At 37.3% G+C, this 16125-nt stretch overlaps 1 protein-coding gene across 2 annotated transcripts in view; it reads left to right on the top strand.

The window, feature by feature from the left end:
* The window catches only part of COL25A1 (collagen type XXV alpha 1 chain), a 503960-nt gene that overhangs the window by 391253 nt on the left and 96582 nt on the right, over nt 1-16125 (top strand). The window lies entirely within an intron of this gene.

Below are 16125 nucleotides of genomic sequence, written 5' to 3'. Positions count from 1 at the left end.
CTTGTGACCTTTTCCATCGAGTCCATCTTTTCTTCCTATCAGTAAGACATAAACAACCACAATGTTAAACCTAGTAAGTTGCTAAGAGCATGAGTCTTCCCCTCAGAGGCTGTGTGAATTTTGGCAAAGTCCTTGGAATTCTCTGGCCTCAGTTTCTCATCTGTAAAGGGAGACAATGACAGTGCCTACCTAATAGAGTCAATGAGAGTTTAGGGAGTAAATAGATGTAAAGCCCTTAGACAGTATTTGATATTACCATTAAACTTTTCCTTCACTTCAGTTAAGTGAAATTCTGAAAATTCCGTTAATCTATGTTTTTAAGAGGCTCTCTGTTCCTAGAAGTACTCAATTCCCACATGAAATTAATGTTCTCAGCCAAGGCTTATGGTGTCCTTTAGTCCATAAACCAAACACCACACACTCACCAGTAGTTAACCGCCCATGTCACAGCTACATTTTCCACTTAGTAAAATGCATATCCATTTGCTTCACAAATCCTGGCAAAGACAGAAGATTTAGAATATTTAGAATATTCTGTTTGGAATATTGCAGATCATGGAGGGAAACCTAAGCAAAAATTTAAAACTGTATTCATTCTCAGATGGATTTGAAAATTATATAACTTAAGATAACATTTAGAAAGAACAAAATACAGATATGGCATATATGTTGTTTTTGACATTGGCAAAAAACAAAACTTGTATGCCTAAGGTTAATAATGTTTTCCTTTTTCTTCTTTGTTTCCTTTCATTTTTGAACTTTGACACAATCATGAAAATTTATAGAAACTTTTAACATGAAACAAAACAACTTTAAAACTGTCACATATTCTCTTTTGAAGACTGCATATTCTTTATTTTTGCAAAGGAAATATGCAATTTCCTTAGCAAGAGAAAGGAATGTGACATTTCCTTGTCCTAGTCACCAAATTTAAATTATATTTCAAGGAAATAGACAGTTAATATTTGCAGTTTTATGTCTTGTTATACATCCTTGTGGCATTTTAAAAGTGTTTTCTATACAACCCAGGGAAACGAAATGATTTCACACTTTTATGAAGGTATCAGCAAAATGTAATTTAAATTTGTTTTCCCTCCTTCAGAGAATTGAACCTAAAGCTTTGTGTATGGTATGGAACTTCTGTTAGGTTTAGTAATTACTTAACATTTGTAATATTTGCTATATCATTTTTAGGAAAAGAAAGTGTAAAAAACACGAGTCTCCTTCACTGAAACAGCAGGTCACTTAGAGAGTAAAAACAAAGTTGTCAATAGAGTAATAATTTTACATACTTAGAGCATATGAAATGAACTCTAGAATTTGTTATTTTATTTTATTTTATTATTTTTATTATTATTATTATACTTTAAGTTTTAGGGTACAAATTTCTTGAACTCTAGAGTTTGTTTTTCTGGAGTCTTGAACTCTAGAATTTGTTTTTCTAAGAAAGGAGATTACAATGACATAATAATTTTGTTTTAGTAAGAGCACCTCAATATCCTTAAATTGTCTTGAGAAAACATTTTCTTCTCCATTACAATTTTGCTTTTTCCAAAAGATTGCTTTTTCCAAAAGATTGCTTTTTCCAAAAGATTACTTTTGATACTTAGAAAAGTTTTCAGACAGTGGTTAGGGGAGGATATAATTTCTAAGCCATCAGAAATATGGCAAGTAATATCCAGCTACTTGGGCGGGGCGGCGCTCAGGCAGAAGGATTGCTGGAGTCCAGCTTGGGCACCATAGTGAGATCCTATCTCTTAAAAAGAAAAAAGTAAGAAATATGGCAAATAAAAACTAGGGAATAAAAAATTCTTTTCTTATGTTTGAAAAAAAGAAAGAAAAGTATACCATTTTAAGAAAACGCTGGCCAGGCAAGGTGGCCCATGCCAATAATCCCAGCATTTTTAGAGGCTAAGGCAGGAGGATTGCCTAAGCTCAGGAGCTAGAGACCAACCTGGGCAACATGGTGAAACCCTGTCTCTATTTAAAAAAAAAAAAAAGAGAGAGAGAGAAAGAGAAAAAGAAGACAAAAATGCTTTGTTTCCCATAGAACATTGTCCATCCATTCAGGTTGGCAAAATAGGTGATGGCCTTAGCACATAAACTTGGTGTGACGTTTTTCCTACACATTATCTTTTACATTTTGTTCTCCTTGATTGCTAATCTGAATATTTATTTTTGTAATGGTCTTTCAGTTCCTCTGATTGTATTAGAAAGGACTGCTTATGCAGTGGCATGGCATTAGACTCCAATCTTGCCCCTTCTGGCATCACAACCCATGAAGGGCTACAGAACATCCTTCTGTGAAAAGTAGGAGGCAGTGTGATACAGAGAAAAGTGCGTGGTCTCTGCATCTGAGAGAGAATGCTCTATGTCCTCATTTGGGCCAATGACTTAACCTTTCTAAGGTTCCAGTGTACAATATAGAGACAGACCTTGTAGTATTAATTAGACAATATATCTAAAGTGAATATTATGTAATAGATGCCCAGTGAATGTTGTCAAGTATCTCTAATAGTATTCTCATGCCTTAAGAATTTCAGCAGGCTGGGCACAGTGGCTCATGCTTGTAATCCGAACACTTTTGGGAGGCCAAGGTGGGAGGATCGCTTGAGCCCAGGAGTTCAAAGTTACAGTGAGCCATGATCATGCCAGTGCACTCCAGTGTAGGCAACATAGTGAGACCCTGTCTCAAAAAAAAAAAAAAAAAGTTTCAGCAAATGAGCCTTAGACTTACATTCAAGCAGGGAGGAAAAGCCAGTTGAATTCCTCATAGAGAGAAAATGAATATGCAGAATTACACATAGAGGTAGAATGTGTTCTCTACCCCCTGGCTGTCTCCCTGACCCTAAGGACTAAGGGCCCAGCTCTCAAGGATTGGGTAGTTGGAATGTCACTGCTATAGATATAAGAAAGAGAAACACATGTTTCACATTATTATGAAAGCACAGTCACCAGTAGGCTGATGTAGGAGCCCTGTCCTGGCATCAGAACACTCTGTGCTCTTTCGCCTCTTGTGTAGCCTTTGAAGGATCCCTTTTTTCTTTTTTGAGACGGACTCTCGCTCTGTTGCCCAGGCTGGAGTGCAGTGGCGCAATCTCGGCTCACTGCAAGCTCCACCTCCCGGGTTCATGCCATTCTCCTGCCTCAGCCTCTCCGAGTAGCTGGGACTACAGGCGCCCGCCACCACGCCCGGCTAATTTTTTGTACTTTTTAGTAGAGACGGGGTTTCACCGTAGTCTCGATCTCCTGACCTCGTGATCCACCCGCCTCGGCCTCCCAAAGTGCTGGGATTACAAGCGTGAGCCACCGCGCCCAGCCGGATCCCTTTTTTTCTCTGCGTTCAAAGGGGCTTCATTTGTAAAATGAGAGCAGAAGCTGTACCAATTTATCTCGTAAGTTTCTCAGAGATACTATGAGTACACAGAAATTCCCCCATCCCCATGTCTTGTTTCCAATGCAACCAGCTTTTGGCATCCTCTGTTCCCAATTCTGAAAGCTGATGTTTTCATAATTTGGACTTCTTTCCACCAACCAAGCAGTTAGGGCAGATCTAATGCAAATCCTACCTAAATAGATAAAATGTTATCTATTTCTTCTTTGGCTAATTATATTGAACACAAAAATAATATAATTCTCCTGAAGATCTTGTTGGTTTAAACATATAATTAACATTTTATTTGTCCTTCGTAATTTATTCTTTCCCCCACTACACACATGTGCATGAGTGCATGCGCGCAAACACACACACACACATACATGAAGTGATGTATATTTGAATATTGGTCAATTAGTTCCTACTTCAAATACTCTGGAGAAATATGAGCTATTTAAAATAATTTTATGGTAGAACAATGTTTTTAAAGTGAATAATTTTTTGGCAAAATAGATTGCTGTCTACAATTTTTATTTATATACCTATATGTCACTTTTAAAAAACCTGAACTGTTAAAAGGTGTTATTAAAACTCTGCATTTGTCTACTTTTTCCTGATTTTCATCTTTCTTAGCATCCATAAGAACAAATAATCACTATGACAATTTATTTGAATAGCAATTAGTGCCCAACACTGTGCAAATGCCATGAAAGAGGAGCTGGAGGTGGGGTGTGGTGTCTCACGCCTGTAATCCCAACAATTTGGGATGCCGAGACGGGTGGATCACCTGAGGTCGGGAGTTTGAGACCAGCCCGACCAACATGGAGAAACCCCATCTCTACTAAAAATACAAAATTAACGGGGCATGGTGGTGCATGCCTGTAATCCCAGCTACTCAGGATGCTGAGGCAGGAGAACTCTGGAGGCGGAGGTTGCAAGTGAGCCAAGATCACGCCATTGCATTCCAGCCTGGGCAACAAGAGCAAAACTCCGTCTTAAAAAAAAAAAAAAAAAAAAAGGAGCTAGAGACAGGAAGAGTCCAGACAAAGTCCCATTTTTGCTCCTCTTAATTCACATCCTTGTCTCCTGATTACTATAAAAATAATGTTGAAGATTTTCAGAATTAAAATGAAATTTTTTTTGTCTATGCAAGTTAGAATTTTTCTGAGGCCTGCAGAGTCACAGGGATTGTTTCCAAAGCAAAAGATAAATATCAGATGATCTTGATTTGTGCAATTTTAAGTGCTTTCTAGAGTTTATTGTTATTTATAAAACTTCAAATATAACATAAATTTAAAAATTGATATTAGTGTGTCACCTATGAATCCATCACAAATAGCTATGTGATTTTTAAGTAACATTAAATTTTAATTAGTTTATAGTTATGACATTTGAAATTCCTTTTTATCTCATACATGGGTAACACAGTTCTTCACTGACATTAATCTTCACAGCATATTTTTAATGGCATTTGTATTGTAAGTATATTTAGAGAATAGATAAATTGAAGCTCTCAGACTTTTAAAGCTTAAGCCATTGATTCAAGTCTATGCAGTGGACAATACAATAAATCCAATATTTTTTATCCCCCATTAACTTACTATAAACACTAAACAGTTTTTTTGTTATTTATTTATATATTTATTGCTACCTACATTCCTGAAAGTTTTCAATATGTTGTAGGGCTGTTTTTGTTTTCTAGTTAATCAGCTTAAAATTTTCCTTTAGCAGAATTTACCCAGTAATTTATTATGCAATATATGTATGACTTTCTAATGCTAAACTTTAAGAAAAGATATTGAGACTAAATTAAGTGATAGACTGATGATTTCAGATTAGTTAATAGTTCAAGGAAAGTATCTTACAACAATTCAATCTTTTTTGTGTTAAAAGTGAGAATTATATTTTTTAATTTTTCAGTTAACATATTTAATAATTATATAGATTAGAATTCCAAGAGTACATGACCATTTTCCTCTAGTAACTACAATAAGAGGATGAATGCTTTCTTCTAAAAGAAGCACCATCATTTCCTGTTACAGATATTTCATAAAGTCAAATCACTTCATCCATTCCTGAGAATGATTTATACATTCTCAGCCATTTTTATACACAAGCCTACTCTACTCTTAAAGACATTTTACTTGTTAAGCAGAACACAAGATATTTCTTTTCTTCATGTAATTATTTTTGGGTTTCTTTAGGGGGAAACAAAAAGTTAGTTGAAGGAAGTTTTTTCCTGCTGGCTTGAAATAAAATAAGTAAGATTTTCTTTAAAACCACTTTCTCCCGACTTTATTTAGGCATGTTACTATAAAGTTTGATACCAGTTATTATTCTAGAAAATGAAAATATTGGGAGAAGGAAGAATAAACAGTTGAAGGATTGGGATTGCTGAGAGAAAGGGGTAGCTGAGGAAGTAAAGCTCCTCACTTGCTGTTGCAAAACAAAAAAAAAAACAGCGAAGCAAATGTTTATTAATGAATTATGGCATCATGAAATCCACTATTTTCTACTTTAATGTAAAAGACACTGCATTTTATAGAAGAAATCACAAAAATACTGACATATTACATCTGATTAAATTGTATCCATAATTGGGAAAAGCTTTTTAAAGAAATTTCCCTTAAATGTACCCATTGATTAACTTGTTAATTTCCTCGATCATTCATTCAACAAATATTTATTTAGCCCTCACTAAGTGTGAGGCACCAACTGAACACTGAGTTTACAGCTGTCTCTGCCTCATGGAATTTCTAGGCTAATGGGTAGTAGGGGGATTAAATGAACAATTATATGAAAAATCTATAGATTTTTAAATTAGAGTACTGCGAAGTATTATAACAGAAAAGCACAGGTCTCCCTGGCCTGGTGCAAAGGGCTGAGTAAGAGCACTTCCCTGAATTGGAGACTTTCGGTGAGGTTCCCAGTGTAAACAGGAGTTGGCAAAAGAAGAGAAGCTATCACCATGTTGCAATACTTAAAATTTATACTACAGATAACCTTGGTCTTAGAATTCTGTTCCTAAAACACCGTATTATTGATATCATTGATCGCTATAGGATTTTGTATTCATCATGGACAGCTTTTCCTTAAAATTTCTGACCACTAAAATATTAAATCAATATAAACCACACACCCTGTTTTTGTATCATTAGGTCTCTTGATTTTGAAATTTGTATTAAAAATAAGGCTACAATGTAATAATTTATTGTCAAAACCATAACAGGTGAAATCTACTCCGTTCCATTTATTTGACACCAGGCCACATTGCCAAGGGGTAGCCATGATCCAACTGTGAGACAGCATCAGTGGGTTTAATTTATGAGAAACTTAATTCCTTTCAGGATCCTCTTCTCTGTCTTCTCTGCCTAGTGCAGAGAATAGAAGCAGTGTATCATAATTACTAAAATGTATCCAGTGTTTATTAACTGCTGAGCAGCATCCTAAATGTTATAGGCATCTTAGCTCATTTAGTCCTCATAGCAATTCTATGAAATAGGCACTATGATTATCTCCATTTTCTTAATGAGGAAACTGAGGTGCAGAAAGAATAAAAGAAGCCCAAGGTCACCCAGGTGTTAGTGGCAGAGTAGAGCTTAAAAGCCAGGCAGTATGCTTCCACTGCATAGTAGTGGTCGAGAGTGTGGATTTTTAAATTCAGAAAATCCTAGCTTTGCCGCTCAGTGTTTGTATGACCTTGGACAAATTGCTTACCTTCTCTGAGCCTTAGTTTCCTCGTTTTTCAAATAGGGATTATAATGTTTACCTCTAAGTTTAATCAGATAAAGGAAGTAATACATATAACTATCTATTAAAAGACTGTTAAATAAGGGTAGATTGTTTTCCTCTTTGAATTGGAGGCATTAATACCTCCATGATTCAGAAACCCCTTAGGTGTCCAAGTGAGTATCAGTAAGAAGTATTATCTCATTCTCTTCATTGACCTTTAGAATTTCTCCACGTGGACATAAACATTTAAAATTTCTATTAATAATTAAACACATTCTCTTTCCAAGAGAAAGAATAATTTATCATTGAAACTATACACAGTGTCTTTAAGAACTATACTTTAGGAAATAAGGAATTAGCTGGGTTTTAAAACTTTAAAAATTGATATATTTTCAAGGACACATTATGTTACAAGTCATGGAAATTTAAGGGAACCAGGTGAAAAAAGAAAGGTATTTCCTTAAGTCACATGAGCTTGAAAGTCCAGTGCTAATGCAGTCTTCAGCTTGGCTTTGTTCTGACAACTAAACTTCATCACTAAGAACCCAGGTTCCTTCATCTCTTGGCCCGTCTTCCATGTTACTGCTGTCAACCTAGTTCCCGCTTTCCTCTCGGTTGTAGCATGGCTGCCAATCACTCCTGGCGCCATCTACATTCAGAGGGTGAAAGAGTGTCTTTCCCAAAATATCCAACAACTCTGTTGAGCTCCTTTCTGACTGGAGACACGTAGATAGAGAGGTCTTCTCCTCAACCTCTTGCCAGGGGAATGTCAGATGAGGATTGGCCACTACTGCTGAAACTTCTTTTCTCATGGTCCCAGTCCAATGGAAAGTTGTAATAAACACTAATTGTCTAATTTAGAAGAGATTCTTGTAACAGAAGGGAGCTGAAAAACTGCTGCATCTGATTTTTCCCAGCCCTAAGAAACTCACTTCATATGACCCCCTTCATCCATTTTGATATTTCATATTCCTAACCTGTAAGCTTTTATTCTTAATCTTTTTCCCCCATAAGAGTACACATTGAGGACAATATTTTTATACCAGAACAGAGAACCCTCTGTGGCATTATGCTGTCTGGCTGGTTTAGGCTCACTTTTGCACCTTTCATGTTGTTTTAAAAGGGGATACTGGGTAGTGCTTCTCTTGGATGCAGGCGAGCAGTGCCCCCCTTCTAAGCCTCCTTTGTCCATCTTGTGGTATCACCCTCCTCACAAGTGAGTAGTCCATAGGGCCAAGGAGACTTGCCTGCCCATAGCCCTGTCTTCCCACTTCCAGATCATGTCTCAGGTACCTGGAAGCCAAGAGTTCCTGCCTCATCTGTCTTGAGTCAGCTTCCAGTGTTAGTAATGGGCCCTCCCCAGATCTGTATTCAGAAAGAGTGGACCATACTGCTGGCACATGCACCCCTAAGCCCATGGGTGGCCGTGGAGCACTGTTGACGAGGAGCTATGAACAGGGCTTGGAGGCTGTGGTGTTCACATGTAATCCCCAAGGCACTTCCTAGAGAGAACTAGGGCTGGAGAGACAAAGAGGATGGGAAGAGAAAGGAGGAAATTATCAGGCAGGGAGTGGAATGGGGAAGACATCTGTGTGACCATTCATACTCCTGCTTAGACCTTCAGATTTTGTGAGTGTCCTCAAGGCAAATAATTCCTCTCATTTATGTAAATTTCACCCAAATAAAGTCAATTTAGCTATCTTTCGTGACGCCCCCAAACTTCTATCTGTCTGCATTACATTTCCTTTGTTCAAATTGTATTGTAGATATTTCTGTCTACATGAACAGTATGAAAATCTAAAATTAAAAGTGTTAACCAGCAGACTTATTTCTGAAACACCTCATACTGTTATATTATCGATACAACTATCATGTTTTCTTATTTATCATTTTTAGATATTTGTAATTTTTTAAAAAGCATAGGGAAGGTTTGGTCACCAGGTTGAATTTAGTTATTAAACAGTTTAAGTCCCATTTCAGCAAATTACCCAAAAGAGGGTATTTGTATTAAGTTCCTGGCTGATACACTTGTCTACTTTTCTGCTAGTCAGTATTCACATTACCAATGTGGACAAAGAGATTGAAACTGCCTTTGCAAAATTATAACTAAGGAAATTATGACAGTGAAAGATATCAGACTTAGCCAACTCCATCTTGCTTTTAACCTCTAAACTGTCCTTGTCCATTCCTGGGCGTAGGTTGAACTCGTCTTGGATTTTAGTTATTGTTTAAATAATAGCCCTTCCCAAAAGCTAAACTGTTCCTGTAAAATGAATGACAGGCCACCAGCCACCAAGTAAGGAGCAGACGGGCTGGAATGCTAAATGTTACCAGCCGTTATTCTGGAGGTCATAAGATTTGCAACTTACATCACTATTGTGAACCTAACATTGGCCTTTTGAGATGTCTTTTCAGGGTTTTGCATTTCTAACCGGATGGCCCCACCTCGACCTGCCAACTGGTTCTGTGGCCCCCACCCAGGAACTGACTTAGCGTAAGAGAACAGCTTCCACTCCCTATGATATCATCTCTGAGCCAACCAATCAGCACTTCCAATTCACTGGCCCCCTACCCACCAAATTATCCTTAAAAACTCTGATCTCCGAGAGTTTGGGGAGACTGATTTGAGTAATAATAAAACTCTGGTCCCCTGCACAGCCGCCTCTGTGTGAATTACACTTTCTACATTGCAATTCCCTTGTCTTGATAAATTGGCTCTGTCTGGGCAGCGGGCAAGATGAACCCACTGGGTGGTTACGCGGTTCTAATTTTAGGGAGGGAGTTTGCTGTTTAGATAACGCAGTAGGGATGCCAGTTCTCTGATGCATAAGCAAACCTAACTGTCCAGGCTAGGGGTTTTCTCTTTTTACTTTTGCGTGTTACACAGCTTCCTCTGCTTCCAGGAATGATAAAGAAAAAGAATTAGGGATTGGGGATGCAAGTAGGAGCTAAAGACTGCTGAACTGCTACACAGAGAGAGAAGCCGATTTCCTAGGATGTTCTAGGAGGGAGGAAAGAAAGGACAGTGAGGTGGAAGAGGGAGAGAGGAGAAGCCAGTAAGATGAAGACAGACTCAGCTCCCTGATGACGCCTTCCTGAGAGTACCAAATGGTAAATCTTGAATTCACAAAATGCCTGCAGAGAGGAATTCTTGAGGAAACTGGTGAAGAATTGACTGAACCACCTGAATTGGTATGGGGCAAAGCTGAGACAAGTATAGATGCAAGGCTCGAGCAGGGGGCTGGAAAAAGCAAGTCTTAGACTTGAGCCACATTTAGTCAGATCTCTAAGAAATAAAGAATGACCAGGTAACGTCTTTAGTCCAACAACAACAAGAGGAGCAACAACAACAACTAGTAATAATAATAAATCTTACTCCTTTAGAGTTGGAAGAAAGCAAATATTTGATTCAGCCCCACACACTTTACAAGAGAAAAACAGCCCCATGGAAGCATAAGCAAATTGTTCTTTGTCAGAACTGGAAGTTCAGTACATCTAACACCAATGTACTGAACAGCTATTATGTGGAACAGCTGGTATTACGGTATTAGGCTGGTATTAGTGTCCTAAAGCCACTTTACTATTTTATGTGAAAATTAAACAGAAAAGAAACGATAAAATTGAATGAGATTTTTAGACACAAGCTGCTTGAATAGAAGAAACACAAGATGAGGAATCAGAAGACCTGGGTTTTAATCTCACATCTACCTCTTTGTGGCTCTTTGTCTCTGGAAAAGTTACTTCCTCTCTCTGAATGTGTTTCTTCCTCTGTTAAGAATGACTGGCTTGGCTCCTTTCACTAAAATATTTCACTGTTTTGTGAGTGCTCCTGCTTAGGGAAAAGCAGATGTTAGTGAGTTCATGGAGTAAATGATGACACTTGTGTAAATTCTGAGAGGGTCTTTGGGGAACTTTAGATGACATGAAAATTTATAGAACCAGCATCGTCCCAGCTACTTCTCACCCCTCATCTGAGGCACTGGGGGTGAAGGAAGAAGAAGCAGACAGAAGAGATGAGCAGTACATGGAAATGTCAGTGCCCCAGGCTCTGGACCCACAGGCTGAATTGTTGGAGCCTTTAGTCCTCTAGGTAAACACTCTTCCCCCAACAGAGTCCTGGAGGGTTTTTCTTGGAAGCCATTAAAGTTCTCATTCCTGTCACCCTGCCCTTCACAGACTCCTCTTCTAACTCACACTCATCTTGCTTCACTCCACCCCATGCTGTGCCTGTGTCCTTCAATCCCAGTGATTCGGACTGACCTGGGCATGACTTGGAGGTGTGCCACTGCAGGGTTAACATTTCTCCCATCTTTTCCTTGCTCCCTTCTCTTTTCCCATGATGGCTGCCTTGTGGTGCCTGAGACAGAGCCATCTCTTGCCATGACAGTTATATTATTTTCCAAACTCCCACTTGGGCAGCCTTGCTGTCTCGTTTTCTACCTGGCCTGTTCAGTGCTTCACATCTTCATGTAGGCTTAATGCATTTGATTCTCCTATATTCATTCATTCCTCTAACACTGATGTACTGAACAGCTATTATGTGTGAGTGGTTTTAATAGGCACTGTGAAAGAGTAATGAGCAAAATAGACCAAGTCCTCTGCCCAAGGAGCTCATAGACCAGTGGTGATGGGGATGTGGGAGTGGAAAATATGGTTGTCAGATAAAATATAAGATGCCCTATTAAATTTGAATTACACATACCAATTGAGAATTTCTAATATGGCTATGTCCCATTTAATATTTGGAATATATTTAACTAAAATATGATTCATTATTTATCTGAAATTTAAATTTAACTCAGTCTCCTATATTTTTGTTTGCTAAACCTGAAAGTCCTAATGGCAGGAGACAGAAAAGAAACACAAAGTTGCATCTCAGGAGGCAGTTGGTATAATAGAGAAAGGCACAGGCATATACCTTTATAGGGAGTGGTGCTGTGGTTAGGGGAGTGGGGGGAACTCAGGGGTAACCCCTGTAGTAAGGGGATATTTGATCCAAAGTTAAAGGAGGTGAGAGAGCAATCCTATGGCTATCCAAGGAAAAAACATAGGAGGTCTGTTAGAGAGCGCCCAGATGCAAAGGCCCTGGTCAGGTGGCTGCTTTCCACACTAGAGCAAGGTGGGGCCGCGGTTCAGTGTGGCTGGAGTATGTGAGGGGGCAGCAGAAGGGAGGTCAGAGGGGCAGCAGGGGTCAGATCATGTGGGGCTGGGGCCATGGTAAGGATGTCGGCTCTTAGTCTGAATGAGATGGGACAGTCTTGCAGAGAACTGAATGAAGGAGCTCTTTGCCTGACTTGCTTTTAAGAGAATGTTGGAAGCTGGTGGGTGGCAAAGAACTCCGTTAGCTGGTCCTTAGAGTCAGCCTCTAACCACTGGCTTACCGTACAGACAGTACAGAGACCGGCTGTGGCTGTGCCATGTAACACACAAGAACTTGATCTCCTGGACCCTCCAAAAGCCACTCTGCCCTGAGCCAGAGCTTGCTTCTAGTCTCTCCACCCCCCACATACTGCTCCAGCTTGGCAGAGTTCTCTGGTGCATTTTAACTGCATATGCAATGGAGTGGAGTCTCCATTCTGAAGCCTTGCTGTATGTTGACTTGCTTTAATACTGATAGTACTCCTTCCTTGATTTTAAAGGCTTTTGGTTCATGATGTCTTCTAATAATTAAATAATTTTAGAGTTTAAACCAATGCTCAATAGAAACATAAATATAATGCAAACCTCAAATACAAACTGCATATGTAATTTTTAATTTTCTGTTAACCACATTGAAAAAAGGTAAAAAGAAACCAGTAATATTATTTTTAATAATGTAGTTTTTAAACTCAATATCTATTCAAAATTATCATTTTAACATGATATGAATTAATATTTCAAGAATAATAATATTCACATTTTTAGTGAGATATTTTACATTTTTTTCCTACTAAATCTTTAAAATTATATTTTGCACTTACATCCATCTCCATTAGGACCAGCCACATTTCCACTGCTCCATAGCTGCCTGTGGCTAGTGGTACCAATTGGACAACACAGGTTTAAAATCTGCTCATTTTCCAGGTATAACGTATAGGTCCATTCCATTCTCATTCCAATTTCCAGAAAGGAAGACTATCATGATTGAAGTGATGATGAGCAATATTACTGCTAGATGACCTACTTCCTTTGAGCACTCAATATTCGTAAGAAAACCGCATTTCTTTTTATCCTTAACTATTCATTCAAGTTGCCCTTGAATGACAGAACCTGAAATAATTGTTATGGCCTCGAGTGATGTTTTATATTAGAGTTCTAAAAGAGTTGTTTTTTTTAAAAAAAATGAAAGCAGCAAGCCATCCTTCTTAAAAGTCAGTCCAACTTGTTTTCAGCTTAAAATGGAAATGGCCATTTTGGAATGGTCATACTGGGAATAGCCTTTAAATTTAAAGTATAGTAGACAAAACCCCATTAATCTGCCAGTGGTTAAGATGTTAGCTGCCGTTTTTCTTTATTACCATCTATGGAATGCCCTCAGTGTTTTAAGGATGAAATGTGTTCAGAAATAGATGGATACATTATGCAACAAACATGAGACCAGCTCCCCCCTCCCACATAGACACACACAACCTGGTTCCCACTTTTTTTGTTTGTACCTTTCTGATGTATTTTTCTGTATATGTACATGTTCACTATTATGTAATAGTGTAACATCATTACAACTTTATTTAGAGGACTCATGATAATAATTTTTGTCCTGATATATTGAAATACATTAATACAATATAAGATGTATGCTTTATTCCTCAGCAAGACTTCTTGTTGATTTCTATTTATTATGCTTCTTACTTCATGAAGTGTAAGAAAACTTTGCCCCCAAAATTGTTTCATGAACTCAATTAGATGCCACCTAATGTGTATGTGTATATGTATATATATATATATATATGTATGTATATATTTCCCCCATTCAAAAATAAGCTCTTTGGGCACAGGCACCTGTCATGTCTATTTCATCTTTATGTCTCAGGAAACACTCAGTCCGGAGTAGAACGTATAGTAAATTTTCACTGTTAGTTGAATAATCAGCACCTACAGATTCCTATAGCTTGGCTATGAAACTCAGACTTGTACAGTGGTTTATCGTTTATATTCTTTTCACAGAACCTGGGAAACTAAGTGTGGACAATAACAGAATGCTCTGTAGTCCTTTAATCTAACTTGGAGTATGTGTTTCTTGATGTAACTATTATAAGGGTAAAATGCTATCCGTCATTTTTTTCCTCTAGCTTTATTCACTTTTCAGCTGTAAAATTTTGTGAATACCTACTTAAATTATGAGCCCACCAGAAAATATTTAAGCTTACAAGTGAAAAATTTAAAACCGAACAACAGTAAGCTCTCATTTGTGCTTATTAAAATAGCCACAAAAATAATTAAAATTGTGATATTCAATGCTGCTGTGAAAAACCATTGTTGTAAAAAGTTGTGAAAAAGTAACACAGTGGATGCCTATAAAAGCAATGCCTATAAAATTTTTCTGAAGTGCCTATAAAAGCAAATAAAACTCAGAAGTCTTTCAGAAAGCAATTTAGAAATATGCAGTTAGTGCCATAAAATGTTTCCATTGACTAATAAAACAAGTTTAGATAATTTATCATAATTAAATTATTTGACAGAAAAATATGAGTATATTTACAGAGGTATTTATTTTAGTTTATCTTTAATAGTAAAAATTGGAAGAACACGAGTATTCAACAATATGGGACTGATTAAACAAGTGATCACACCTGACTTTGATAGATGATTAAACTATTCACAAGACAGTATTCACAAATACTGTGTGAAAACAAATGTGCGTATAAAGATTTAAAAAATCAGAACATCAAGCTATGCAATATGTTTACAATTGCTTGAAAATATGTAACTGTAAATAACAAAGACCAGAAAGGGACAGGACAAAATGAAAACAATTATTATAGAGTGATGGGGATTACAAGTACAATTTTTTGCTGCCTTTTATGTTAAAGATTAGCAGCATAAAAAATCAAAGAAGAAAAGGAGATCAAGCTTTCGTCCCTCAATGTTCATATATTAAGGAGAATGTTATGCAGATACCTAAGCAACATTTCTCTTCCTTGCTTCAAAATCTCAGCATGAATTTCGTCCGGTTCCAGGGGCTTAACCATTTAAAAAAAAAAAAAACTCTGGCTACCATGGTTATTCTTTGAAAGTCTAAACAATGTTTGCATTGTTTCCTGGCGGCATCTCTTATTTGCATTAAACCATGAGTTATGATATTAGTGCTTCCTGTTGTGGATTCTTTGAAGCAAGCAGACTCCATAGGTCTTTTTCTGGTTGCACAGTAAATGATACTCCTTTTTCAGGGTGTATTCTGTTTCCAAGTTCTTATCCTTTGTTATGTACAAATGGCATATCAAAATCTTCCCATAATGACCATCATTATTCTAAGTCAAAATTTTTTTCCCATTTTACCAAGGAAAGTGCAAGAGTTACAATTACAGTGTGACTTTATATAGGAAGCAGAATTTTTTTGCAGGAGGTTAAGACTTTAGCAATTTTAATAATCCACTATAATAGTAAAATGCTTTTCACTATTCTAGACACTACAAGCTTCACATTGCTTAGTTTATCTGGTAGATATTAAAAAATCATCTCTATGTAGGTTATATTTAATTCAGGTTTCTACGCATTCTGGCAGTCATTTATAAGTGGGACTATAAACCAAATAATAATTAAGATAGAAATATTCATCATCTACTCTCTCCCAATTCCTAGATACATTCATTCACTTATCAGTGTAACATGGTGTTAAGAGCATACCTTCTTAAACCATGAAGTTTCAAGTCCTGACTATAGTTATGTAAATCTGGACAAATTACTTAACTTCTCTCTGCCTTAGTTTCTTTGCCTGTAAAATAGAGATAAAAATAGTACCTACCTCATAGGAATTTGTGAGAATTGAGTCAATGAATATAAAGATCCTGGCACTTAAGAAATGTTACTATTATTATTAA

The sequence above is a fragment of the Nomascus leucogenys genome, chromosome 9, assembly GCF_006542625.1.
Source record: "Nomascus leucogenys isolate Asia chromosome 9, Asia_NLE_v1, whole genome shotgun sequence".
NCBI lineage: Eukaryota > Metazoa > Chordata > Mammalia > Primates > Hylobatidae > Nomascus > Nomascus leucogenys.
The sequence above is the reverse complement of the archived record's forward strand: the minus strand, read 5'-3'. Positions and strand labels throughout refer to the sequence as shown.